Below are 27,754 nucleotides of genomic sequence, written 5' to 3' on the forward strand. Positions count from 1 at the left end.
ACAGTATTGGTTCATTGAATTTCCTATTCCCCATATAAGGTAGAGGTACACTCAGTAGAGGCAAGCTTGTCCACAATTAGAGCATTACAAGTTCAGAACAATTAGCAAAGCACAACTTATGCTTTGTTTGGATGTTTTAAAAAAGAGGAGGAGTAGAGTAAAGGGAGGAGAGTAATTCAATTACCTTGTTTGGAAGTTTTTTAAGGAATGAGAGGGAGGAGTTTTAACTGCCTCTAACCTTTCATTTTTAATTTCCCCAAATTGGAGAGATTTGGAGGAAGAGTAGAGTAGATAAATTATTGACCAAATGAATTCCTTAATTTACCATTTCTAAATTAACAAAATTACAATGTTTTGTAACGTTAAAAAAAAAAAAAAAAAAAAAAAAAAAAAATTCCTGTAACCCTCCACAAAATTCTCTCATGCTCTTTGCGCTCTCTCAACTCACGTTGGCTCTTTCTCTCTATCTCACGACTTCTTCACTCTTGGACTGTTTTTCACTCTTCTCTCTCATGCCTAGCATTCTCTCACAATGGTAAATTCTGTTTTAATTTCTATTTCGTGGGTTTTTTTTGAGTTGGATCAAATAACTATGTTCTTAAAATTGTGATTTTATTGGGTAATTTCTTATTAATTGTGATTTTATGGGGTAATAACATGTTATTAATTGTGATTGTTTATTCTGTGTAAGTTTGATTTTATGGTCAGGTTTTTTATTATTGGTTTGTGATTTTTATTGGGTAATTTCTTGTTTTTTGTGAATGGGTTTCTGATTTGGGTTTTTTATTATTTTTTTATTTTTTTATTTTTTTTAATACTAGAATTTTAAAGTTTCAAAGAGTTGCTCACACAATGTGTTTGATAAATTACTTGTTTGATTGTGTATGATCAAACTCACATGAGTTTGTGCAACATCTCACTGTGTAGTTGTCTCTCTCTTTGTATCTTGTGTAGTTCAAATGGGTATATTTGTATCTTGTTTGGTTCCTTAGAAATTGTAGGAAACTCGAAAAGTGGAAAAAGAAATGAAAGTTTGGGCCTCTTTGCCTTTTGTTTTATTTTATTTTTTTGTATAATTCCTTTTAAATGAATTGAGATTGTAAAAATTCACATACAACGTAATTTCATAGATTAGTTTCTTAATTTCTTAGCAACTAACGTATGTGTCTGTGTGTGTGGGGATGCATATGTTTAGGGCAGGCATTAAGGGTTTCTATCTTTGTTGTTTTGTTGCTTTCCTGATTGGTTTAGGTATCTATAATGGGGTTGTGAATATTTAGGATGTTGTAGTTTGGAATTTGAATAGCTATAGAAATATGAATCAAATGGAAGAGAAATGGGATTTGAGATTTTTTTTTTTTTTTTTTTTTTGGGATAAATTCGGATTTGGGATATTTAGGGGGCTATTTTTCTTGAAATATTCTAGACCCACTTGGGTATATTTGGATTCAAATAGATATTTACTGATTTTCTTGACGAATCAGTGTTTAGCATGTGTTATAATATTAATTGAATGATTAATATTCACCATATCCTAACACAGCAAGTTCCAGTTTTTTTAGTATAATTTTAATAAACTTCATTCACTGTGACAGTGGCAATTTGCAGGTAATCTTTCTTTTTCTATTGTTTTACATTATGTCTTTGTCCTTTAAGTTGCGTTGGCAACCTTTTGTTTTCGACTTGCTTACGTTTTGCCTGCTTAGTTTTCTTTGGCAAGTAAGGTCATATGCATATTTTAGCTGTTAGCACTCAATTATGATCATAATTTCTCACTCTGCTTTTGCATTTTTGCTTGTCATTGTGTGCTGTTCCACCATGCTATCTTCCTTATTAAGTAATGCATTTTTGTTAAATACATTTCAATCTCATTATTTCAACCATGGATATTGTGTAAATATGGCATGTTACAGGGGGACCGCACTTGGAAAGCGGGAGTTGTTGATAGTGAATACATTTTTCATAAGGGCATACAAACTTTGGGTGGGAGTGGACTGCCTGCAAAAAAGGTCTTGCTTTGCCTTTTCTCCCATTTTCTTATTGATAGTTCTTTACTTTTGAAACATAAAAATTAAATTATTTCTGCTCCCAAAACAGCTTGTCTTGAATTTTGCAAGTTTGTTTGTTAAGTTTTTTCATTCAATGGGCTGGCACATGACAAGAAGCTAAATCTGATGGTTTTGTTAAATATATTTATTTGCTCAAATATTTTTTTATAGGTTCAAATAGGCCAGAAAAAAGGACTATTGATGATGTGGTTAAGAAAGATATAGAATATTGGACAGCTGTTATATGGATGATGTGCTTATTGATGCACTCTTGCATCAACATCATCTAGGTAATAGAAATGGTCCGAATGCTATGATGTGTTTAAGAATGGATTGAGTGGTTTTGCTTGGAGTCCAATCACCAAAATGCAGAGTGCTGAATCGGAAGCTTGGGAAAGTCTAATCCAGGTTTGTCATTTATATTACGTATATATTTGCTTCAGTAACAAATCTACTAACATGGACTTGTGTACTTGTATTTTAAAACTTCAACTACCAATTTGAGTAAAATTTGTAATATAAGTAGCATTACTCAAAAATAGAAAAAGAAAAAGAACGTATGGAGTGTGTTTTATTTGGTGCGTGAGGGTGGAGTTAGAAGATTTTGGATTGTATTTGAAGGTGAAACATGATGCCTGCAATGTTTGTACTGTGTCTGTATGTGCATATGTGAAGGTGCAACGTGATTCCTGCAATTTTTTGTTCTGTATGTGCCTATGTGGTGACTTTTAGGAAAAATAATTTTCATAGTGGGTAGGATGGATTCAATTATTGGCTAGGCAACGTGGCTTATGTGTGCAGCTGATATGGTTGAAAGTAGCATTTGGCTTTCTGCTGCCTTTGTTATTTTCTTGTCAGAGAAGTGTTCCCCTCCATTGCTGGGGAGGTTTCTCTTGGATGTTTTATTGCAATTCATCCTAGCTATCAAATTGGTTGGACTACGTTGGTCAGTAATAAAAAAGAGCAATCTTGCTCTGTCTGTGGGGATTCAAATGATAGCTAAATCATGCTTTGACCGACTTTGAAACGCTAGTCCACATCCAGAGTAGATAATAACATAAAAATATCTAGAGTATCTTAAAGTATTATTTTGACATAAAGTTCTCTAAATCTCCATATAAAGGTCACTACCCCTACTTCATTTTGTGGAATCCAAATCTTCTGTCCTAGTACTCCACTCTATACTCCACCAATAAAAGCTTGCCACGTATTCACCTAATTAATTAAATACTACCATTAATTAATAATGATAATAATAATAAGTCAATAATGATAGTATTTAATTAATTATGTTAACATGTGGCAAGCTTTTATTGGTGGAGTATAGAGTGAAACAGGAAAAGTGGGACAAAAGATTTGGACTCCATTTTGTGGCCAACTCTAACATTCTCAATCTTGAGTACAAAGAGCAGGTGTTCTTTCCTATATATCCATTTTCCTTTCAAGAATGGAGTTTAGTCACGGGTCCATTTTCCTTTCCTATCTGACCTTATTTTGTTGTCATTTTTTAATAGGCTAAACCTAAAGCAAAAGAGCTTAAGAACAAACCAATTCCAAACTACGACAAATTGGTTTAGCTTTATGGAAAAGATAGAGCAACTGGGGAACAATCTGAAATTGCGTCGAAGATGAGGCAACGGTGGGCTACTTCAACCGAAGAGGGCTCTATGGAGAACATTGAAGATATTGATCATTTAGATGCTCAAAATGAAGTTACTTTGGAGAGCTGTGATAATTTGGGTGATAATAATGTGAGTGAAGCCTCCTTAAAAGCCAAAAAGAGAAAAACATCAAAAAATGAGGACATGGAACAAATTATGGGGACAATTCAGAATGTTGCTTTAGCAATGAGAGAAGGAAATTCAGTACTTACACATTGTTTGGATGTTTTTAAAATTAGTAAGGGTGAAAGGAGTAATTAGCCATTCCCCTTATTTGGATATTTTAAAAATTAGGATGGAGAGGAGAGTAAATGATTAAAATAGACAAATTTACCCCTATTTGAAAATGGACTTGCAAAATTGGTCTATTATTAATTTAGAAAGGGTAAATTGGAAAATTTATCTAGTCGATAATTTATTTACTCTACTCTCCCTCCAAATCTCTCCAATTTTGGGGAATTAAAAATGAGGGGTTAGAGGTGGTTGAAACCCCTCCAAACTCCTCTCCCTCCTTCCTTTAAAAACTTTCAAACAAGGTAATTGAATTACTCTCCCTCCCTCTACTCTACTCCCTCTCATTTTTTAAACTTCCAAACAGGGCATTAGAAAATGAAATTTAATTTTTGAGAGGAGCTTGGCACGTTTTCCCATTCCTGAGCAAGACGTGTTCTATATCTTGGATGAGATAGGAATTGATTCTAGATTGCGAATGAGGGCTTATCTCTTTCCTATTAAGAATCCAGATATGTTGAGAGCTTTTATTGGCTATCCAGTGGAGGAGTGCAAGGAGCTATTGTTCACAATTATGTATGATCCTTAAATTTCTCTAACAGTTAGACAAGTAAATGTTCCAAGACAATTTCAACTTCTAAAAACATTTTCAATTGATCATTGAACTGTTAACTCTTGGGATTAATTTTTCTAAATAGATGTGTCAGTTACTATTTAGACAAGTGGAGCTGTATTATAAAATGTTGTCGTTTGCACCAGTTATGTGTTAAAGTTAATGGTATTTGATGAAATATGAATTGTTTGTGTGTTTATCTGCCGTTGGATTAGTGGAAAATGGGAATAGAAAATGGGGTTTGACCTTGAGTGATGGTGTGATGATAAGGTAAAAAGAAAAGTTTAAAGTTTAAAGTTGTCTTCCAATTTTCTGTTGACAAGTGGGAATTGTGAGATAAAAGGATTGAGTCCCAATGTTTAGGGGCACCTGACTGATTGAAGTTGTCAGCAGGTAAGATAATTTGTTGCTTAGGGACTGAGCAAAGTTACAAATACACAAAGTTCAACAACAAAAAATTCAAATCCAAGCTTTTACGGGTTTGGATTCTTATTTACACCCATTACTAACATCATTTTTATTATTATTATTATTAACAATTTGCCATATCAGTCAGATGTGAAAGTTTTTATCATATTTTTATTAATTAGATGGACAAGGCATTTTCAATGGGCCCTATGTTTGGCAAATTCTAGCATCTCAGGTCATGATTCAAAGTGGCATTGGTTCCTAAATGGATAAGTATGGTCATGAAAAAAAATGTTTCAAGGTGTGAAATTCTACATTTTTTTGAGAAATTATTGTCATTTGTTTTGGTTTAAATTTGTGTGCTATTGCTTAGTATTTAGCAAGGATATTCTCTTGAGAATTTTGAGTTGCTTTCTTTTTTAAATAGTAAGTGGGCAAACATTTGAATTTAAATTACATAGTAGAATCCTATTTTTTCATAGAGTCACTCTCCCTAACTTTGTTGTTTTTTTGGGTCTCAATTCTTCTCCGAATCCTCAAAAAATTAAATTCACGTATTAAGCATAAAAAAATATTAAAAATAATAATAAATGAAAGAAACACTCAAAATTCAATATTTTGTTGAATTTTTTAGTAAACAAACAAACCAATTTTTTTTTCTTATTTTAATTATTATCAAGTAAGGATGGTTTTTTTAGTATAATAAAAAAGGAGAAAAAATATTTAATCATAGACCAATGTTAATTATTTAATTCACATTAAAAAAAAATTATCAAAAAAAAATATTGCATGTTATAGTCATAATTATTATTATTTTTTATTTGAGAAACACACACACACATATATAGGGGAAGGGGGATGAGATAAGGGAATAGTCATAATTATTTAATCTAACAAATTAATCATAGACCAATGTTGCAAGTCCATTTTTAAATAGGGGTAAATTTGTCTATTTAAAAATATTTAATCATTTCCTCTTCTTTTCATCCTAATTTTTAAAATATCCAAACAAGGGAGAAGGGCAAATTACTCCATTCCCCCTTACTAATTTTAAAAACATCCAAATAAGGTGGAAGATAACCATTCTCCTCTACTCTCCTCCCTACTACTCTACTCCCCTCTACTCTCCTCCCTCTCTAAACTTCCAAACAGGCCATTAAGGTATGCAACTTTTCTTGCAAACTATATCAAGTTTGACGCAACTAAGGTAAAAAAAGAATCAAATGGTCAATAAGCGGCTATACATGCATGGCCCTACTCCCCTCCCTCTCTAAACTTCCAAATAGGCCATTAAGGTATGCAACTTTTCTTGCAAACTATATCAAGTTTGACGCAACTAAGGTAAAAAAAGAATCAAACGGTCAATAAGCGGCTATACATGGCCTATGTTGCCATCAAAATGTCTTATTTCCACGTTGCCGCTTTAATTTTATTTAGGAGGGAGGTCAAAAAAGAAATGAAGAGGTAAAATTGTAAAAAGGAATGAAAATAAATACTGTTATTTTCCATTTCTTGTGTTTAATAAAAAGGATGGAAAAGTGAAAACAAAAATCTTGTAGTAATTACTGCGTGTTTTTGTTTGATAAGTTATTAGGGCAAATGGAAAATGTTGAGTGCAAATGAAGAAAGCCCTCTCCTTTCCTTATCTTTTCTTCAATATTTTTAGTTTACAATACAATGAAAAACATACAACTCATTCCCTATTTCTAATTTTCCTTATACCCTTATCCATCTTTACACTTAGCCTTCTTATCAAAACATTATAATGGATGGCAGAATTTTGTTACTAAGATGGGTCTATCAACAAGGTTAGACTGAGACTTACTTGAGCTTGACCAAATCAGTAGCTATGCACATTCACCAACAAAATAAAAATAAAAAAAAGAAAAAGAAAAAGAAGATATGCAACATCACTTTTACATGTATGTTAGGTCCACACACACACACATATATATATATATATATATATATATGGGGATGAATATAGGACCTATAAACATAGGAGAAGAGCATATGTATATCCAATATACATGTCTGGTTGTCCATTGCAAATCAATCGGGCATCCAAGTGTCGAAACTAGTGCAAAGGTGGGTGAAACCCCTTAGAGATTCAATCAAAATTAATGTTAAAGTTGTTTTCAAAGATGTTTACGTTCTTCCATTGCAGCTGTTGCCAAAGATCGGAGAGGAGAATTTGTATTCGCTTGTGCTAAGAGGGTAAATACCAACCTCTTTCTCTAAGCATAGGCAGAAACTATTAAATGGGCCTTATCCTTAGCAAAAAGTCTTGAAGCAACATTTGTTGTTGTTGAAAGTGACTTCAAAAGCTGTGTTGACTCCCTAGCATCTTCTTGCAAAAAAAATTCTCTAGAGAATTAAAGATATTTGTGGTGAAATTTTCAATTTGATTTCGCTTACTCTCTGGTTGTTGCGTAATCTGGATCCCTTAGGGGGCAAATAAGGCGACAAACTTTGACCAGGTGGTCCTTTTTGAATAATGTATTTGAATCTTTTGATGTGGGTTTTGGTCCTTCCTGTTTTGAGTCTGCTATTGAGGGCTTGAGGCTGAGGCTCTCAAAGATTCTCAAACCCCCTCTGTAAGTTTTGTTGGTTTTTTGAATAAAATTTCTAGTTCATAAAAAATCCAACCTATACATGTAGGTCTCACACTCTCACATACGTATCAAATAAGTATTACATAGTATGTACGTAACGTATACGGTGGAAGACACGTTTCTCTAAGAGATTAAAAAGAAAAAAGACTCACGTTGTTCCATATGAGGTAGCCAAACCTAATTTGTGGTTCAAAACTATCATGAACTATCACCCCCAAAAAAAAAAAAAAAAAAAACAAATCTTCATAAAGGATCCAACATTAAGAAAAGAAAAATGAGTACATAACTGACTAGATTAATCTACAGGTACACAACTGCTGAATGTCCCATAAAACTCTTCTACCTTCCAAAAAGTTAAAAGGTCTCTAAGGCTGTGTTTGGTTCCCATAAAATATTTTCTGAAAAATAAATATTTTTCGGAAATGCTATTTTCCGGAAAGGAAAATATTTTCATGTGTTTGGTTCTATTCTGAAAATGCTATTTTCCTACAAAATTTTTACATTTTCTCAGCATCCAAACAAATTTTATCCCAGAAAATTTCAAAATCACAGCCAAATCCCAATCCACAGAACAAATCACAGCCAAATCCCAACACCACACACCACCGAAACTCCAATTCAACCCACGGTAGCAAACTCCGGCAATCAAAAGCCACAACCACCAAAACACCACCACCACACCACCACAACAACAACAAAAATCAAAATCACACAGAGAGAGAGATTGATGGGTCGAAGATCGGTGGGTCGAAGGCGAGATTGCGCGGAGGTGAGATCGAAGGCGAGATCGAGCGGCGCGGTGCAATCGGCACAATGCTGCGATCGACAAGACCGGTGCGATTAGGTGCGTGCGATCATCGGACTGGAGCTCGCGAGATCGAGCAGCGTAGTGCGATCGGCACGGTGCTGCGATTGACAAGACCGGTGCGATCTGGTGCGTGCGATCGTCAGACTGGAGCTCGGGGTTCGCCGGTGACGTCGAAGGCGTGATCTGGGCTCCCTCTCTCTCTCTCTCCGGAAACCATTTAAAGTGAAAATAGGAATGGAAATGAATTTTCGTGGTCAAAGCGTATTTTTTACGATCAAATGAAATTGATTTCCGGAAAATAGAATTTTCCGGACCAACCAAACACCCGCATTTACGGAAAAGCATTTCCAGAAATGATTTTCACCCAAAACAAACACAGCCTAAATTGCGTTTTGATGATATAGGTTTCCCATTGGTTTTTATGTTGGATTTTGGAACTTTTGTTAGTGCCATGTGTCATCATTAGTGACATTAGCATTACGCCATGTCAACACCACATCATCTAGCACAATAGCCTTTCATGGCGTGCTGACAGCATATCTGCAGCCCTCCGTTAGCTTACTTGACTCAAATCAGCTGCAGTAGCAGATCCCGGATTATTTTTTAGGGGATTCAATAAGAAATATAAATTATACAAAATTTTAAATAAAAGACAAATTAAATATATCAACATCACCAAAAAAAAAAAAAAAAACTTTAATACATAAAGTTTTACAATTGTCTTTTATGATTTTTCGTATTTTGAAATGATTTCATAATATCTTCATTATCAACCCTACAAGTTACATATGTTTCAATGGACATAGTCAAGCAATCATTCATCCACTAATTTCTCATTTGATTGAATTATTCAAAATTTCCTAAGATTTACATGAACTTTTTCTAAGGTTTAAGATTAGCAAATTCTACTTTTGTTGTTGGGCTAATTAAAATTTTTTTCCCAGATTTTAGATCAAATTGATTTGTTATTGAGATTTTTCTTTGTGTTTAGAAAGGTCAAGTTATTGTTAAGATGCTTATATTTAAGTTTATTTCAGTTGGGTTTAAGGATGGGGGATCAAATTTTTATTTTAAGTGTGAAAACTGGAAAAATAAAATAAAAAATATTATAATCATTTTTTTTTTCAATTCAGGGGGTTCATTTGAACCCCCTAGGCTCCAAGTGGAGCCGCCCCTAATCGACTGCGACCCAAACTTACCCATTGATAAATCATGGATCCAATTGGACTAGATCGCTGAACAGATCCACTAAACAAGACCGTTGACTTTAACTATTGCTTAAGATTGACTATTTTTTTCTTTTATTTTATGTAGATTCAGATTTTAGGGTTTGCTTTCCTAAATGACATTCCCAAGTCATACAAATTTGATCATCTCTCATTATTTTTGGGTATCATCTTTGTGAAATTTGGCAACTCGCTCATATGTGCTTCATCACAAAGTTGTCATTTGCCAATATTTTCCAAACCCTCATTGTAGCAGTCTTCCGGCATTCATTTTTCATTGTTCCCTACCACTATAATTAGTAATTTTCACAATTTTTTTTCCATTGAACGCGATCCATCATTCATTTAATCTAGTCATAGTCACTATCAATGCATCATATAAGGCGTCTTCATGAGTTTATATTCCAAACTCAAGGGATTATCAAGCCTTCTATCTTAAGTTTGAGGATAAATGTCAAAGATATTTGGTTTATGTGTGTTAATGTTATGGCCAAAGAGACCCATGTATATTATAAGCCTAGTTAAGGTTAGCCTAACTCCTATATATACGCTACTTAAAATTCATTAAGGCACTATCCTATATGTCATTAAATAAATCAAGTGTTGACATGTCATTTAAATTGACATCACATTGGTGAATTAAAATTTGGCACATGTCATTTGAGCCCTACAAAATAAAGATGACTTTTCTATTCAAAATTAATGGAAAATTATCTTTATTAAAATAATAAAAATATAGATAATTATCTACAAGTAACAAATGATAGTGGACTTTTTGTTGATTATTATCTCTATCAAAATAAATAAATAGAGATAATTATCTAAAAGAAACAAGTCCAAGTAGGACCCTTTGAATTTTAGCTAATTGGAGTCTACTACTTATCTTCAAGGAGATCCCATTTCTCCTCTGAAACCACGATAAATAGAAGACACCCCCTCTCATTCTCCACCAAATTTTCAAGATGTCAAAGCTCTAGAGAAATTCTGCCTTAAGAACCCCCGAAGAACCTTCAAAGAAATTCATTTGAATCATTCTTCCAAGACTTGAAGTTCTATTGGAATCAAGCTCAAAAGCCTCTATAAACTTCAAAAAGCCTTAAATCATTGAATCTCAATGAATCAAGCCTTTAAAGCCTCAAAAAGCTTTCACTCAAAAGTCTTCAAATTAGAAGAATCTTCAAAGAACTTGAAGAACAACATATTTCTAACAAGCGTATTGCCAGAGATTCATTGCAATGACTATTCGATCCACCTTCCAACTAAAGCAAAGAAGATTTTTTGTTTGACTTAAGATCACAAGAAGATAGAATCAAAGGATAACTCTTTTGTAAAAGGATAAAAAATATAGAATTGTACTCATTATTTGATACAAATTTATATTTGTGAAGCACTTTCAATTGTTTGATATTCAAACTTGAGAAATTTTGTATTTACAATGACATGAACCTGTTAAGTCTTAACTCATAATCTGTTAACTTCATGTTGTGTCAAATTTTGTCAACCTTAATGTTAGGCAATTAAGTAACTAATCAGCACCAAAATTACAAAAAAAAAAAAAAAAAAAAAACTCTCATTGTCGGTGTCGATAGTCTTTCTCATAATGGCGCCACCATGCTTGCACTCGCTCTTTATTCTCTAGTCTCTTCTCTTTTATCTTCGTTAATTTTGTTGATATTAAGCCGTTATGGTAACGTGAGACTTATAGTTTTGTTTTTGTTGCAATTTTTAAACTTTTTTTTTTTTTTTTCAATTTGGGATGGAGCCACTAGATTGATATGTTTATTACTTTATTTATTAATACTAAAACCATGGATGTAGGCCTCAAGTGCAAATCAATGTTAAAAACTCGCTTTTTGTCTTTTTTTTTTTCATTTTTTCTTTTTTTCCTAAGGTTTTCTTCACACTCCAATTAAGTATAAGTTATGGACAAAATTTAGGTATAATACTTTAAGTGTTTGTTCCTTAAGTTCTCATCTTAAGATTCAACCATATGGCTACTTAATTAAAAAATACACTTCCATTCTATGAGAAAAAATCCACATAGCAAAATCTTAAGAAAGGAACCTAAGGAACAACATCTAAGTACTATACCTAAATCTTGCCCATTAGTTATTATCATTAGAGAAATTTAAACTAGATAATAATATGATCGACCCACAATGAGAAACATTGTGGCATTGTTTCAAAGTTTATAAAGAAGTTTAGTGTTACATACTGGACCTTGTTCCTGAATCAGGCGTGTTGTCCAATTAAGTTGACCTCCATAACTTAATTAACTCTTTACTTTTTAGTGGGTATATCTTTTCTCGTAATGGATTGAATCCAGTTAATTAATGGTTGTATCTAAATATTATTTTTCTTCTACTTCCTTGATTAATACTATTATTGCGGAGTAAGAGTTATTATTGGTAGTGCTAAAAAGCTAAATTGCTATTTTTAGCACTACTATATATAAAAAGTGTGATATATTAGTGGTGGTATAGGTAAAAATTTTACCTACTCAGCTACAGTACACAAACATAAGCTAAAATCAAATAATATATTTTATTATCTCTTTAGCTTTGTTGTAGCTCAAAAGCTCAAATCAAATAGTATATTTTATTATCTCTCTCATTAAAATAATATTCCTTTTTTTTTCTCTCTCTTTCTTTTGTTCCTCCATTCCAGTTATTTTTTTCAATATCTCCCACAAACCCTCTCTTTCTCCACTTTCATCGACAAGCCCAGTCCTCACCGCTCACCCATGCTCTTTCGCCTACAAGCCCAGTCCTCCATCTCACTGATCACCCAAGCTCGACAAGCCTAGTCCTCCATCTCACCGTCGACCTAAGCCCCATCACCGACCCATCTCTCTCCTAGCCTCCCTCTCGCCAAGTCATCTTGCCCACAACACAACCCCCCACCACGCCCAAACCTTGTTCCTAACCAACTCCACCAGCACCACCTTCATCCAACTCAAGAGCGCCATTAGACCGATCAAGGTAGAAGCGAGGCAAAGGAATTCGGCTATGGTGGTGTGGCAGGATTTTGTGGGCTTGGCTGGGTTTCATGGTGGCGGTTTGGCTAAGTTCTAGGTTTCGTGGGTCAGTGGTGGTATGGCTGTGTTCGTGGTGATTTGTGTGGTGGTTTTTGGCTAATTTGGGTTTTTGGCAGTGGTTGTGGTTTTTTCCATTGATCGGTTTATGTGGTGTTTTTTTGGGAGTGGGTTGTACATGGTGGCAATCAGTGGCTGTTGGGTGTGATTGGGTTTTAGGCGCGGTGGTTGTTGATAGTTTGTGTCACTACCATAGCTCAAGTTATTTATTGTAGTGGTTGTTGTTTATTGTAATATCATTTGGTGTGTTGATTTTTTGGCAGTTGGTTGTACATAGTGGCAATCGGTGGCTGTTGGGTGTGATTGGGTTTTGGGCGCGGTGATTGTTGGTAGTTTGTGTCACTACCCTAGCTCAGATTATTTATTGTAGTGAATATATTATTTTATTGTAATAGATGTATTATTTTATTGTGTTGTTTATATTATTTTATTATGTTGAAAGTTAAAATAAAACCACTGATGTAAGGTGTTTTGAAAAGTGAAAAAGTAAAATAGATAAAATAGCTTTTTGTGGAGCCATATTACAAAATTTTTGGCTCCACCAATTTGAGTGCTCTATAAGAGCATCCACAGTAGTAGTGCTATTTTTTTAGCTATTTGATACTACAAAAAGTTATTTTATCTATTTTACCTACTCACTTTACAAAACATCCAATATCAATGGATCTATTTTAGCTTTTAATACAAAAAAATAATATAAACATTATAATAAAATATTATATCTACTACATTATTTATTAATTTCTTTCTTTCTCTCTATCTCTGTATGTGCCATGCCTCTCCACTCTCCACTCTCACTTCTCACTTCTCATTTCTCTCCTCTCCCCTCTCCACTCTTACTTCTCTCTATCTCGTCGCCGCTCTCTCCTTCCCACCCACCACCATCCCGAAACCTTCCTCGCCAGTGTCGGAGACGAAATCATTGAATCTTTCAAGGATCTTGTTGGTTGTGGGTTGTACCGGCGTGGGTTTGTGGGTTGTGCCATGGCCAGAGACGAACTCATTGAAGCTCTTGCCTTCCACGCCGGCGTGGTTTTATGGGTTGTGCCGTGGGTTTGTGATCTTTCTCTCTACTCTAACCGATCTGCCATAGGTTTGTGATTTGTGATGTGGGTTTGTGTTTTGTGGTGGTTGTGGATATGCTGGTTTGTGGTGGGTTGCTTATTGCAAGTGGTGGTGGTAGGCGTTCTGTCGTTGGTGGCGGTGGTGGGTCGTTGGTATGGGTTTAATGATCCATGGGTTTGTTGGATCAGCGTTGCTTCGGTGGCAGTGGTCCGATCTGGTGTTGTTTCTGGTGGCTAGGTGTCTGATTCGGTGGGTTTTTGTATGGATTTTATAAGCACCACTGCCAGCGAGCTAGCCGGCGAAGCAGAGAGGAGATGAGGGAGGCCGGAGAGAGAGAGAAAGAAAGAAAAAGAGAAAATATTTTTTTAATGACAGGAGAGAGAGAAGTTTAATAAAATATATATATATATATATATATTTTTTTTTTTAATTTCTTGCTACAGTGCACAACCATAAATAGCTATGCACTATAGCAAGAAGTTAAAAATTTTTACCTATGGCACCACTACTGCAGCTTGCATTTTTGTGTTTTGGTGAAGCTAAAATAGATATATATCTTTTTAGCTTCACTACTGTAAATGCTCTAAAAGTAGAATGTACCCATCAAAGCGAAACACAAACAATTATTTTTAAGAAAAATATAAGTTAAAAAATATTTTGTGTCACTAGACATGGTAGTATAAGAGCATTCGTATCTGGAACAAGATTTTTAAACTCGGACCGGACCGTACGGTCCGATCGGGTTAACCGTGAACCTTTCACAAACACGGTTCTTTTAGTCTTAAGAACCGGTCTATGCCAAAAAAGCAGGAAACCATTCAAACCGTGGTCCAACCGCACGGTTCTGAGAATCGTGATCAGACCGCTTCTCACGATTCCCTACTTCCCTTTGAATGTAAACCTAAAAAAAAAAACAAAAACAAAAAAGAACACATAAAAACAAGCTTTAAATTATGCTCCCTTCAGAGTACTTACACACTTACAGCCATTGTTGAAGGCTGAAGCTTCAACCATCGTGAGATGCTATTAGACTTGAGATCGCACCACCATCTTCCTATTCTTCTTCTCTATGTCGCTTGCACTCTCTCTCTGTGTTTTTGACGATGCTGTTTCTTCATTTTTCCTTCCGGAGTCTTCTTCTGTTTTTGGTAAATGAAGTCCTCTTTTTTGCCATTGCTTTACTGCTGTTGCTTTACTGTCAAACACCAACATTTGCTTTACTGTCAACCACTTCTTTTTTTTTTTAAACAAGTCAAACAACTGTCAACCACTTCTAGTTCTAGGCTCTAGCTTTTGTATTTATCCTATAGTTTTTTTTTTTTAATTCATAAATGGTGGACTATTCAAATGGGCTTGGGCATTAAAAAAAAATTGTTTAGGTTGTCAAATGGGCTTAGCCATGGGCAGACATTAATTTATCTCTTTACCATTTTATTGGGTCTCATAAAATAAAAATAAAAATTATTGGGGTACTCAAATGAGCTTTGTCATGACTTAAGAGCTCTAACAAAAATTTTAAATATATACATACATATATATATATATATATATGTATGTATATAATTATTTATCTTTATTTTTAGATAAATTTTCAATTTTTACTAATTTTATATATTTATTTATATTTTAAATAATTATTAAATCAATTATGACATCATCACGGTTCGACCTCGGTCCAACCTTAAAAGCCTTGAACCTCTCCCTTTTATGGTTCATTGAACGGTCCGGGTTTCAAAACCTTGATCTAGAATGCTAAATGCCATATGTTGCTTTTATTTAGCATAAAAACCCATAACAACATCTGCATCCGGACTTGTAAAAAGCTACTATTGTAAAAAAAATTTGCAATTGTGCTACAGTGTGATTCTACATTTAGAATCGCACTGTAGCTCAATTGTAAAACAAATAATATTTTTTAATTCACATATCTGACTCTCTCTCTCTCACTTTATTTTCTCCTTTGTTTCTCATCTCCTTTCTCTCTCCACAACGACCTCTCTCTCTCATCACATCTCTCTCTCACGGTGGGTTATTCTGGCGTGGGTCGTGAGTCCGATGTGGAGGTAAGACTGGGGAAGTCGAGATCAACGTGGTATGGTGGCAATTTCTGGGTTCGTTTTCTGGGTATTTTTGGGTCCATTTTCTGGGTATTTTTTGTGGCGAATCGGCGTGGGATGGTGGTTTGCGACGGCATGGCAGAGGTGGATGAGGCGAGCAAAGGATGGTTGTGGCAGAGGTGGGTGTGGCATGGCAGATATGGGTTGTGGCAGAGGTGGGTTTTGTGTAAATTTTGACCTGATTTTTTTTTTTTTTTTTTGGGTCATCTTTTGGATTCAGATTTTGCTATTGGTTTGATTTGATTTTAGGATTGATTTTTTTTTTTTTTGTGGGTTCATGGTGGTGGAGTTGGGGGTTGTCGTGTTGGTGGTGGAAGGGGGTGGGGTTTTTATTATGGGTCATATGTGGGTTCATGGTGGTGGCGTGGCCATGGGTTTCGATGGCTGAGGTTTTTGGGGTTGCCGTGGTGAAGATGACTTTGGTTTTCAACTTTGGGTATTGAGTTTTAGAGATAAAAATCAGTTTGGGTACTGAGTTTTGGAGATAAAAATCAGTTTGGGTATGTTCTTCGTGGTGGTGGTGGTAGTAGGTGGTTGCAGAGGTGATTTGGGTTTTTGTTTTATTAGGGTTTTGGGATATATTATTTTATTGTGTAGAAATATTATTTTAATGTGTTGTATTGTAAAATAAAAGTTGGGATGCTGAAAGTATTGTAAAATGGTATAGTATAATTGATAAAATAGCTTTTTGAGATGATAAAATAGAATAAGATAGAATAATGGGATGCGAATGCTCTAATTATGTGTGAACAGTGATGGAATATGGTTATATGGACGAAGTCTTAGTCAATTGCGCATAGTGAAAAAATAAGAATATTAAGCTCATTGTTTTGTCATTTCCCCTAAAAAAATTTCTTGAAAAGATAAGCGGAAGAGTGAAGAGTTTGCTCGAAGGATCGCCCTATGGATACTTTGTGGAAGAGGGATTTCCCTAGTTCCTGTTTTAAAACCAATTTACTAGTAATTTTTTAAGTGCTATTTGCGTGTGTTGACCTGACTCATTCCTTTTTTTCAATACCTTCTCCTGTCGAGTACACGCTACACAACTTCCTCAACTATTACCAACTACCATTCCCATTTCTAACTCTTCTTTATTTCCTTCTCATCTCCTCATTGAGATATTCACAAATTTCTGCTCATAGATCTTATGGCTTTCCCTATCAACAAGGACCCTTCTTCTTCTACCACTCCCCAATGAAAATATGATGTTTTCTTAAATTTTCTAGGTGAAGATACTCGTAATGGTTTTATAGGCCATTTGTACAAGACTTTATGTCAAGAGGGTTTTAATACTTTCATCGATTATAAGCTTCCAAAAGGAAATATATATATATATATATATATATTTATAATAATAATAATAATACAAAAATCTCACTACATCAAATCAAGGTCAACCCAATTAGATCCAGTATTACATAGCAATCAAACATAGATCAACTCAACCAACCAACATCCAACATCACACCTCAAATAGATCCATTTACATCACAAATCAAACAGATCCAAATAAATAAATAAATAAAAATTTCAAAACAAAACCCAAAGTCATTGGCGAGCATCATGTGACCTAGCAACCACCGTTCACCACGGCACCACTCATCACTACCCACCCATTGTTTTCAAACCCAAACCATTCCAACCATCAAATATCACATGATTCACACCTTGAACCCAAACAAAACCCAAATAAAAAAGAAAAAAAAGAAAAAAAAAAACTAGATCCATCGACAAGCATCGTGTGACCTAGCAACTACCGTCCACCACGGCACCACCCATCACTACCCACCCATCTTCCTCAAACCCAAACCATTCCAACCATCAAACATCACATAATTCACACGTCAAACCCAAACATCACATTTCAAAAGGGAAAGAAAATATTTTCTATATATTTTTTCACTATTTTTAGAGAGGTTCAAAACCTATAAAAGGAATATAAAGGTTGAAGAAAGGGGGAGGGGGAAACATTATTATAATCATTCAAAAGTGATAAAAATGATAAAATAATCTAAAAATTATTAATTCAATACTTTATTCTTCTTCATGATAATTGTATATAATTAATAAAATATAAGAATAATTACATAATAAACTCCAAACTTTATATATTATTTTCAAATTAAACTCAAAAGTTTAGGTGCAAATATCACAATTTAATCATTTTATAAGTATATACTATATTATTGTAATTCATAACTCACATGTTACAAAAAGTGGGGGAGGGAGATTTGAACTGTGACCCTCCTTATAAAGGAAACCAAATAATGAAACTAAGTTACAAGACTCTTGATAGTATTTTAAGATTTAATTTTGATAAAATTTATATATCAAGTTCAATAGTATAAATATTGTAATCATTTATTAATTAATGGTATAAAAAGTTCAAAGAAATTGATTTATTCTTTTAGGCATGCATGACAAAATTATCCCAATTCAATGACACAATCCAACGTAACATGGCCCTTGTGGGTTGGGTTAGGTTGGTTTTTAGAGCTATATATTATTGGTTGGATTAGGTATGTAGGAGATTTCTCAAGCTAAGGAGGTTGGGTTAGGTTGAATAATACCCAAACCCAACCCTTACACACCCCTACTAATTCCAACAAAAAAGATGTGTCCTTTTGCATAAATGTTTTTATATATATATTAGATGTTGGTATATAAATAAATAATAATGAAAATGGTAGTAAATTTGTTTTATTGAAAAATGGTTTTTTTTAATGGATATATTCTCAATTTTCTAACAAGAAAAGATATGATGATGAAAAATATGGGATAGATGAATCTTTTACAACAAGATTGAAAACAATCAATTTTAGAAGATAGTAATTTGTAATATAGCTTAATTTATTTTTATTGCTAACTTACTAGGTCTATAAAATATAACCAGAAAACCCATTTTCAATACATGCAAATGTCTATCAAGGTATTTCACATTAATAAAAGAAAATCAGATATTTCTTCATTACTAGTTAGGGCTGCACATGCAAGGCACCTGCTGCTCCTTTGTTTTACTAAAAAAATTATATTTTTCAATAGATAACACAAAACCACAAGGTTTTGTACTAAAAAATGCATAGATAATACTAATTTCTTAATCTTAACAAATTTTTCTACATGATTAGAATAATTACATATAAGATACGGATTTATCTATATAATTAAGTTATCTTTTTAGAGCTATACAATGTAAAAGTATAACCTAATCATTAATCACTCTCCAATAACTTCCAAAAAAAAAAAAAAAACCCTTCCCCAAGAGCTTTTCTAAGAGCTATAATGAATATCTCTTTTTCTATTGTTGCAATAGCACCATAACAATAAAGCACTATAGTTCTCTCCAGGTTGTCCTTGCACGCAAAAGTTGATCCAATCTTTTCTTCGTAAAGGGATTAATTTTGAATGTTTGATCTTGAAGTTCAAAAGAAAACTTGTCACCACCATAAATCTCTTATCTTACCAAGTGATATTGTCATGCCACCTGAAATGAACGCAATGATCATAATCATAGTTGGTTTTATGATGGTGTAACAAAAACTTAACCAACCGAAAGTCCAACATGAGGGCAATATCAAATTTAAAAAATAAGGTAAAAACCAATGATTTAAAATAGGGGTGTCCACGGGTCGGTCCGGGTCGGGTTTGTGCCCAACTCGAGACTGACCCGATAGAATCGGGTTGAGAAAATCCTGACCCGCCACCGACCGGCGAGGGAGTCGGATTGGTGCGGTCGGTCTTGCACCGGAAACACGGTTGGTTTGGTCGGAACCGTCCACAGTGAAAAATCCAGCCAAATAGTTGATTTCAGGCGGAAAAATGCCAAATCCGGCGGAGATCTAACGGATCTTGTGAGATCTCGCTAGATCCGGTGAGATTTCACTAGATTTGGACGAAATATCACTAGATCTAGATAAGTCGCTGAAATATGAAAGTTTGTTGCCGAAATCTGGAAAATATCGCTGGAATCTGGAAACTTCTGCCGGAATCTGGAAATTTTTTTATGGAAATCTTAGTACATCGGTCGAATCGGGTTTTTTCAGGTTTTGGGGAGGAAAACCGAGACCGACCTGCCGGAGTCAGTTTTTGGAACAAATGACCCGCTGCCGACCGGTGACTTGATCAGGTCGGCCGGTTTTTGGGTCGGATACGGTCGGAATCTTCGGGTGGGTCGGGTCGTCGGATTGGATGGACAGCCCTAATTTAAAACACCAAAACATGAACTCAATTAAAGGTGTTCTTTTTACCCCTCTTAGTTAATAATTCCACCAAACTCTTACTTAAGGCATCCTAAAACTATTAGAGCACCCACAGTAGATGTGGGATATGTGCCAAATGCTAAATATTTGGCACATATCCCACACCAAACACAAAAAATAGCTCCCTAGCAGATATTGCATATGTTGCATATATTTGGCACATATACCATTTTGTGTCCGTACCGTTGCAGACAAATGTGGTAAACCAAAATAATGTATTTTAATGTGTAGTAAATATTATTTTAATGTATAGAATTGAATTATAAAACATCTGATAAATGAGATGTTGTAAAATGATGTGGTAAAATAATAAAGTAGGCATTTGATGTGGCAAAATGACATAATTTTTGCACCAGCTGCTACGGATGCTAATCCACATATCAATAATCCACAACAAAACCTTTGGGCAAGAAAACAAAAAATAAACATTATATCTAGGACCAAAGTAACAAAACACAGCACTACAGCTAGTTTGGTTATTTAAATAGAATTTTTCATTTTTCAAAAATCAAATCAACAAATTAAGCCACAACCCAACTTGAGTCAATAAAACCAACATCAAGCTACTTGGAACAGCTATACAGTTAACACTAACAGTACACAGTAATAGTTCCAAAAAGCTATTTACAGGGCCTACACAAATAGCAGAAAACTATTACACACAAGTCACATATCAGACAATTTCCCTAGACTCAAGCAACAGACCTTGCATGGACTACTCACTAACAACTCTCCAAAATCAATAATCTCTAAGAAAAATTCAGCAAAAAAATGATGACATGATTAGGTTAAATGACTTCTATAATGCTAGAAAACATGTATGTTTTTCTTATAGTTCTCACAAATGACAAAAGATTTTTAAATTCAGTAGGCTGAACTCCCATTAGATTGAGGTCCTTTAACTGGCTGTCATACCAAAGAAAAGAATGAAAGCAGTACAAAGTGTATGAAAGAAGAATGCAATCAGTAATCTATAAGTATCGGTACATTCAAGAACTACCAATTTCATTAACATTTCAAACTCTGTTTTAAATTGTTCAAGGTGTAGTCTAAAAATTCCCCATGCAAATAAGATTTACCCATCCAATTGTATGATAGTGTTTTAGGGGTAAAATGAATAAAATTGATTAGGATAAGGGAATTATAGATTTAGGTAACTAATCTAATATGTTCCCATCACTTAATATGCTCCATATTATATATAAAAAAATAATTTATTCACACATCCAATGTTAGAGCACAGATGACAGTATCCTCTAAAATTAAAATAAATAAAAATATAGGTGATTGCTCTTTGTTAAATCAGTAAATTTTCACTGAACAAAACAAAGCTATATACAAATAAATAGTCCTATGAGACAGTAGAACCAAACATATCACAGATCCCAAGCTAAAAGTAGAAGAGAAGACACTAAGGCAACTATAAAATAGCAAAATCAGCCCAAAAAAAATAATAATAATATAAAGCACAATGTAGGTCCTGAAACAATTAGAGGTTTCTAGTTAAAAAGACAAAATACAAAGGATTTGTTTCATGTAAAAGACTTACCAGTGATTTGCGAAATGAATAAACCAAAGAAAAATTTAGAGAGGTATAGAATACTAAAATTCATAAATTTGTTAAATATTAATTAAAACTTTTTTTAAATTAATGTATTGTAAGATTTAGTTAATAGAACTAAAGGAGGAAAGAATAAAGTGTAAGTACCCATCTCAATCCGTCTGCATCCATGAATGTTCTTCTAACTGCATTCAAAGTTCCAAATACCATTAGAATTCTACTAAGGCCTCAAAAACAAAGAAAAAAACCAAGAACTGTTCAGAGCTTGGCACTTGAGTATGTTATTCACATCAAGAATTAAAGTTTCTACAAATCCATTAAGAGAAAAGAAAAGAAAAGAAAAAAATGAATCATACAAAGATCAAGAATGAACCAGTAAGTGATACAAAGCATAAAAATTGATCACTTGGCAAAATTGTATTTCTAAAAATAAAGATCTTGAAAATCCAAATCAGAATTGAACAATTTAACTTCATAACCTTTGAAAACTCCTAGAAATTCACAATAACAATAGAAAAAAAAAAAAACAAAACCAGAAACAAAAACATTTATGGGTCTCATCATTTGCAGTCAGATCTTCCTGTGTTGATACAATACTCTTTCTATATATATACAACCATAGGGAGAGAGACCTTTATTTAGAAATCATGCCCCCAATACAATACACCAAAAACAAAAAACAACCGCTACATCTTCTTCATCCAAAAATTTAGTTGTTAAAATTTTAAGAAATGAAACCAAAAAGAATGGAAAGAAGAAAAGAAGCAAACCATAGAGAAAGATAAATTTTTTAGAGAGAAAAAAAAAATACCTGAAGTGTGATTTGAGTAAAACCAAACCCACCCCACTCTCCATCTCTCAGATTTGTCCAAAGAAAAGAGTGAGATCACTCTTTCTGTATTTTCTCACCAAGCCTCTCTCTCTCTGCTGGCCTCTCTTCTTCAAACAGTACATACCCCACTCCCTGAGCCAGAAGATAATTTATTTCTCTCTCAGTTTTGTCTTTGTTTGGTCTCCCACTAAAACCTCACCCAAACGCACCATTTTACTCACCAAAACTTGAATAAACCAAAATACTGTAGATAGAGCTATTCGCTCTTTTTATATAGTTAGTAGAAATAACACGTGCTTGGTCTCCAACAATAGGCACGTGCTTGATCTATTAGAGGATTATATTCTACCAATATAACTTATATCTAAATATATGCAAATCACACAATTAGTTATTGTTGGTGCAAACACAATAATAATGGAAATAATACACAAAGAGAAACTGAATAATACTTGTGAATATTATTGATGTAAGAAAAGAAATACACAACACTATTTGGACTGAGGCGCGGCACTCGCTCTCTTTAAGGAGATTCAAGCCCTTGGTTGGCTAATTCTTGTAACCGGTGCAGACCTTCTCTGACTTGTCTCCCCCAGGATACAACAGCCCAACAAGTGTCGTATGGCTAGAACAACCTCTGCACAAAGTGTTCAAGCCCAAAGCTCCACCAGAAAGAACACCCTTCCTTGCCAATAATCTCTCTATTTTTTTAATGTGTGTGTTGTAAGTTGCAGTAACGTGGATTGGGTCTGAATGAGTCTATTTATAGGCTCAATGGGCCTTACGAAATTACTACCCAATTTATTCTGATTAATTAGGTCCAATTATTCTGATGTAGTGGGTGTTACAAGATTAATTGTTGGATATTAATCTGATGGGTTGGAGTTACACAATTAATGGTGAGATGAGGAGTTTCTGAAGAATGAATAGGTCCAAACGGATAGTCCATTAAGTGGGTTAATGGCTCTTCATTGTCCATAATAAAAATGGAGTATTAATTCGGGCCATTTACTCACCAACGGATATGGTAATTACTCTGAATGGGCTGTCAAGTAGGAGGATCCAAGGGGCTGATTCATTTCCATTTTTTATACCTCCACTCTTCACCTCCCCCTTGCGCACGTATCTAGCCCAATATCTGAGACAATTCATGTTAGCCCATTAATCACCACAATTAAAAAGAATAAAATAGTCTCTCTCTTTTTCAATGTGGGATTAAACATTTTCACAACTCTTCATCTTCCATATTCACTCCCACATCTTTACATTTATGTTATAACATTTACTCATTTTAATTATTTAATATTAAAATGTTCCAACAGTTATATATTGTAATCCTTTATAGTTCCCTAAACCCATCTAAGATTCACCAAAATGCATAACATTTTATGTAATTCTTGTGCGTGCAACATTATATGATTAAACCATTAGTTATCAATCAAACTTACACTTCTACATTTAAATTTAAAATTTTTATTCCAAAATACTAATGAATAAAAAAATGAAAACATTAAACAAAAAAAAAATTAAATAAAAATTTTCCAAAACCAACTTCATTGCCCTCAAGGACAACAACCAAGCCCTATCCCACAAAGGTCTCAAACCCAACCAACAAAGTAAGCTACAATCAGAAATACAAAACCCAATTCCTTCTCTCAAACCACCAAAAACTTGAACTTTGGCCAATGTCCCTATCAAAACGCAACCAAACCATCCCAAAATTCAACTCTTTTGTATCATCATAACCTTCTCATTCTTCTATAGTTGAGTGACGTAATATTCTTAGCACAATCAACTTTCAAGTTAGGATGAAAAAAAAAAAAAAAATATATATATATATATATATATACACATATATATAACATGACTATGTAAGGAATTGAAACATATCAGATAGAAAGAAAGTAATAATCCACATTTTCTTATCTTTCTGTCCAAAAAAAAAAAAAAAAAAAGATGAACCAATTATGAAGAAGCTAACTCTAAGTGAGATAAACATATCTTAAAAGGGCATAAACAGCAAGATCAAGATAAATATAGCTAATTCATAAATAATAGCACTTTGATAAACGCTGTGAACTAAGTTCAAGGCTTAGAACCTATTAGGTGCCACCAGTTTGATTGAAATTATAGAAGAAACACCTAGTAACTTCCAATTCTAATACTTTCTGTTGAGGTCTAAAAAGGGTCATAATGAAATAAGCCCAAAACAGAAGAACAAGTCAAGCCCAAAAGGAAAAATTCAGGCTAAGCCCAAAGTAATAGATACGGAAGACCCATGGGGGAATAAAAGAAAGGCCCAGAGGATCCTGAAGCCCAGAAAAGAAAGAAGCATCCACAAAAAGAGACCACGGCAAAGTATAAAGAAGCAAGGATCCTCAATAAGCGCAGATCCCTTCAAGCACAAATAAAAAGGAAGACTGGGACAGATCGATAGAAAGAAGACAGAAGGAGAAAAACAAGAAATAAAAGCAAAAGACAGAAAAAGGGGGCCTCGGGGAACCAGGACAGGGAAGAAGAATGGTAACAAACGACTTTCAAAAATGGCAGAACAGGATTCCACCCAAATAGGAAAGAAAGAGAAAAGAGGAAGACGCCAGAAATGGGGATGCCGAGAAGGGCATACCTCAGCACGTCCCAAAGAGGATGGCCAACCAGAAGCTTTCGAAGGAATCAGAACCAAGAGAAGGAAAGAATGAGAGAAAACGGAAAAGGGACTTACCGAGACGATGGGGACAGAACATGCTCTGTTTGCAAAAGAGCAAAACAGGGGAACCAACGGTTCCCCGGGACGCCCAAAAAACTCCATTATAAAAGGAGGGGATGGGTTGTGAAGAAAGCAGCGAGAAAAAAAGAAAGAAACACAAGAAAGAAGAAATTCTCTAGGAAGAACTATCAGAAAAATCTATGCAGAAAGAAAAATACTAAGGGAAGAACAAATACTGCTTCCCGATATCCTGTAAAGGCCACTATTGCACATACTCGGATTCAACGAGAATCAAACTTTGCAAGTTTTGAAGGCTGAAATAGCCATTCAAGACTGCAATTTTTGAGCTTGATTGGACCTTGTATCACGTCCTAGTGAGCTTTCTGTAATCAAACAGATAATTTATTAATGAAACACTGCTTCATAATTCCCAGGATCCCCACAGCACTTTTTTTTTATCGTCTTGCTAATCCTGTTTTCTTTCCTTCTGAGCTTACGTCGTTAATTTTTGGCACTCTTCGATATCCTTGTTTGTCATTTTTCTGTATATTGTCAGGAGTATTCTCTGCATTCACTTGATTCTTAAACAGCTCGTTAGCTGCGGTGAATCAAGGCCCGGTCCACCAAATCCTTCCTTTTCATTCAGGCCCGGGATCCTTGGGCTTGAGTATCCCGAAAAAGGCACTCTCACACTTTCTAAAGTGTAAATAGATTGCCAATATAAATAACAACCTTATGCATTAGTCTCCAACAATAGACTATAAATCCCATCACAAGTAAATCCACTTGCTAAAGCTGATTCCCAACAACTTTACAAATATTCTCATTTGGTTCATCAACAACTACATGTGTTTTGACGTTCGCCTTCCTATAAAAGAATATAAAAATATCTCCAATTAAATTAGCTAAAGCACATGGTACGACAACAAAATCATGGGAAGCATATACTCTGCCAATACTCTCAAGTGAAAAGTGAAAAAAGCCCAAAAAACTCACTCCCAAATCTCAGCACCAAAATGCTATTATATATCAAATAGCCATCCAGTACCCTCTTGTCCTATCTACAAGTCAAAATGTTAAACCACACAACTATATTAGTAAGACCTAATGGGTTCTTCAGCAACCAAATTGAGTTTTATATGAATTTATTGTACCATACAAAACATTTTGCATATATAAAAATATATATTCTCATCAATAGTTAAGAATTTATGATGCAATAACATGATTTAAAAATAAATTAATCTAATCAATCAATTTTCTATACAAAAATATTTTACAACATGGATACTAAAAATTACTAAATTTTGCAAATTTATAAGTGTGTACGTGTGTTTTTATGGGAAAAGGAAAATTGCAAAAATCTTATGAGCATAAATAAAATCTAGTAGAGACAGGAACTTAATCTTCAATGAACAAAATGCCAAGAAACTCAAAGATCCAAGCTTGAGTTTATGTCTCCAATGCTCTGTTATAATATTAACTTCTTGCTTACAAATTGTTGTATATAATTCCAAGTTTGAATATTTATTCAAATGAAGATAACAACGAAGGGAATATATGCAAGTATTGTGATGTTAAGTCTTATCATGCTTGAGGTGGCTGTATATGAACCTTACTTGAACTCCAAATTTTAATGAAGAAAAATTGAAACTAAGATTATGAACCTGAATATTAGTCCTCATGCATTGTAAATTCTTTCTTGGATTTCATTGCTCTTTTAAATTTTCAGTTGTATTGTATTATAATATATCATGTGTATTTTCATCACAGCCACACATAATATCCCATTTTTCTGATTTCGCCAAAAAAAAAAACGAAAGGTGAAACACCACTCTATAACCCAAAATTATAAGATTCTAACTTATCCCGGACCAAACTGACTCACTACCTTAACCTCATCTTGATCCATTACTCAAAAAAAAAAAAAAAAAAAAAAACTTTCTTCACCCACTATTTAATTTGATTACAAATCACCCATGTTATACATCAATGTATTAAATATTTACACAAAAAAAAAAAAAATAAATAAACTTTTGCCAAAATTCAAAAGCATACCTTTTTGATATACAAAAGATCAGTCCTTTCTTTTTAATCGCATAGCTCAGCTTGGTGGCTATAAATCCAATATAACTAATTAGCACCCAAAAATTTTATTTAAACCAAAAAAGAGAGAGAGAGAGAGAGAGAGAGATTATATATTCGTAAAAATAGAGAGAATGGCATGAAATTAGGCAAAAACGAACAAAAATGAACCAAATTAAACTGGAAATTTTAGAGAGAGAAACGGATGTTACCTGTCTTGTGATAGCCAAAAATACCAAAAATGGAACCAAATCCCCCTTTCTTTATATCTATTTCTCGGCCAAAATGGCCAAATAGCCATAAAATTGTAAGTATATAGTTAGTAGGCTTAGTTTGCAAACATTATAGTTTTCTAGCATCTCGAGTCTAAAAGACTCGATTTTGGTCTATAAATCAAGTTTTAGAGACTTGATTTTCATTGTCT

General features: G+C 34.0%; 2 long non-coding RNA genes across 5 annotated transcripts; one reads left to right on the top strand and one right to left on the bottom strand.

Moving 5' to 3' along the window:
* The first annotated feature begins 467 nt into the window (after window positions 1–467).
* On the top strand, window positions 468–3,910 carry LOC126689012 (uncharacterized). 2 transcript variants are annotated; one of them, XR_007644390.1, is made up of 4 exons: window positions 468–535; window positions 1,914–2,009; window positions 2,220–2,456; window positions 3,563–3,910. It is a non-coding gene; the product is annotated as an uncharacterized LOC126689012 (long non-coding RNA). The 2 variants fall into 2 exon arrangements; XR_007644389.1 differs by lacking the exon at window positions 468–535 and having other exon boundaries at window positions 1,369–2,009.
* A 10,504-nt stretch (window positions 3,911–14,414) lies between these two features.
* On the bottom strand, window positions 14,415–22,895 carry LOC126689011 (uncharacterized). 3 transcript variants are annotated; one of them, XR_007644388.1, is made up of 4 exons: window positions 22,518–22,895; window positions 21,854–21,891; window positions 14,753–14,964; window positions 14,415–14,670 (listed from the first exon to the last, which is right to left on the bottom strand). It is a non-coding gene; the product is annotated as an uncharacterized LOC126689011 (long non-coding RNA). The 3 variants fall into 3 exon arrangements; XR_007644386.1 differs by having other exon boundaries at window positions 14,415–14,964; window positions 22,518–22,888; XR_007644387.1 differs by lacking the exons at window positions 14,415–14,670; window positions 14,753–14,964 and adding an exon at window positions 19,078–19,370 and having other exon boundaries at window positions 22,518–22,887.
* Between the last annotated feature and the right edge of the window lie 4,859 nt (window positions 22,896–27,754).

Source organism: Quercus robur, chromosome 6 (genome assembly GCF_932294415.1).
Source record: "Quercus robur chromosome 6, dhQueRobu3.1, whole genome shotgun sequence".
In the NCBI taxonomy this organism is placed as follows: Eukaryota; Viridiplantae; Streptophyta; class Magnoliopsida; order Fagales; family Fagaceae; genus Quercus; species Quercus robur.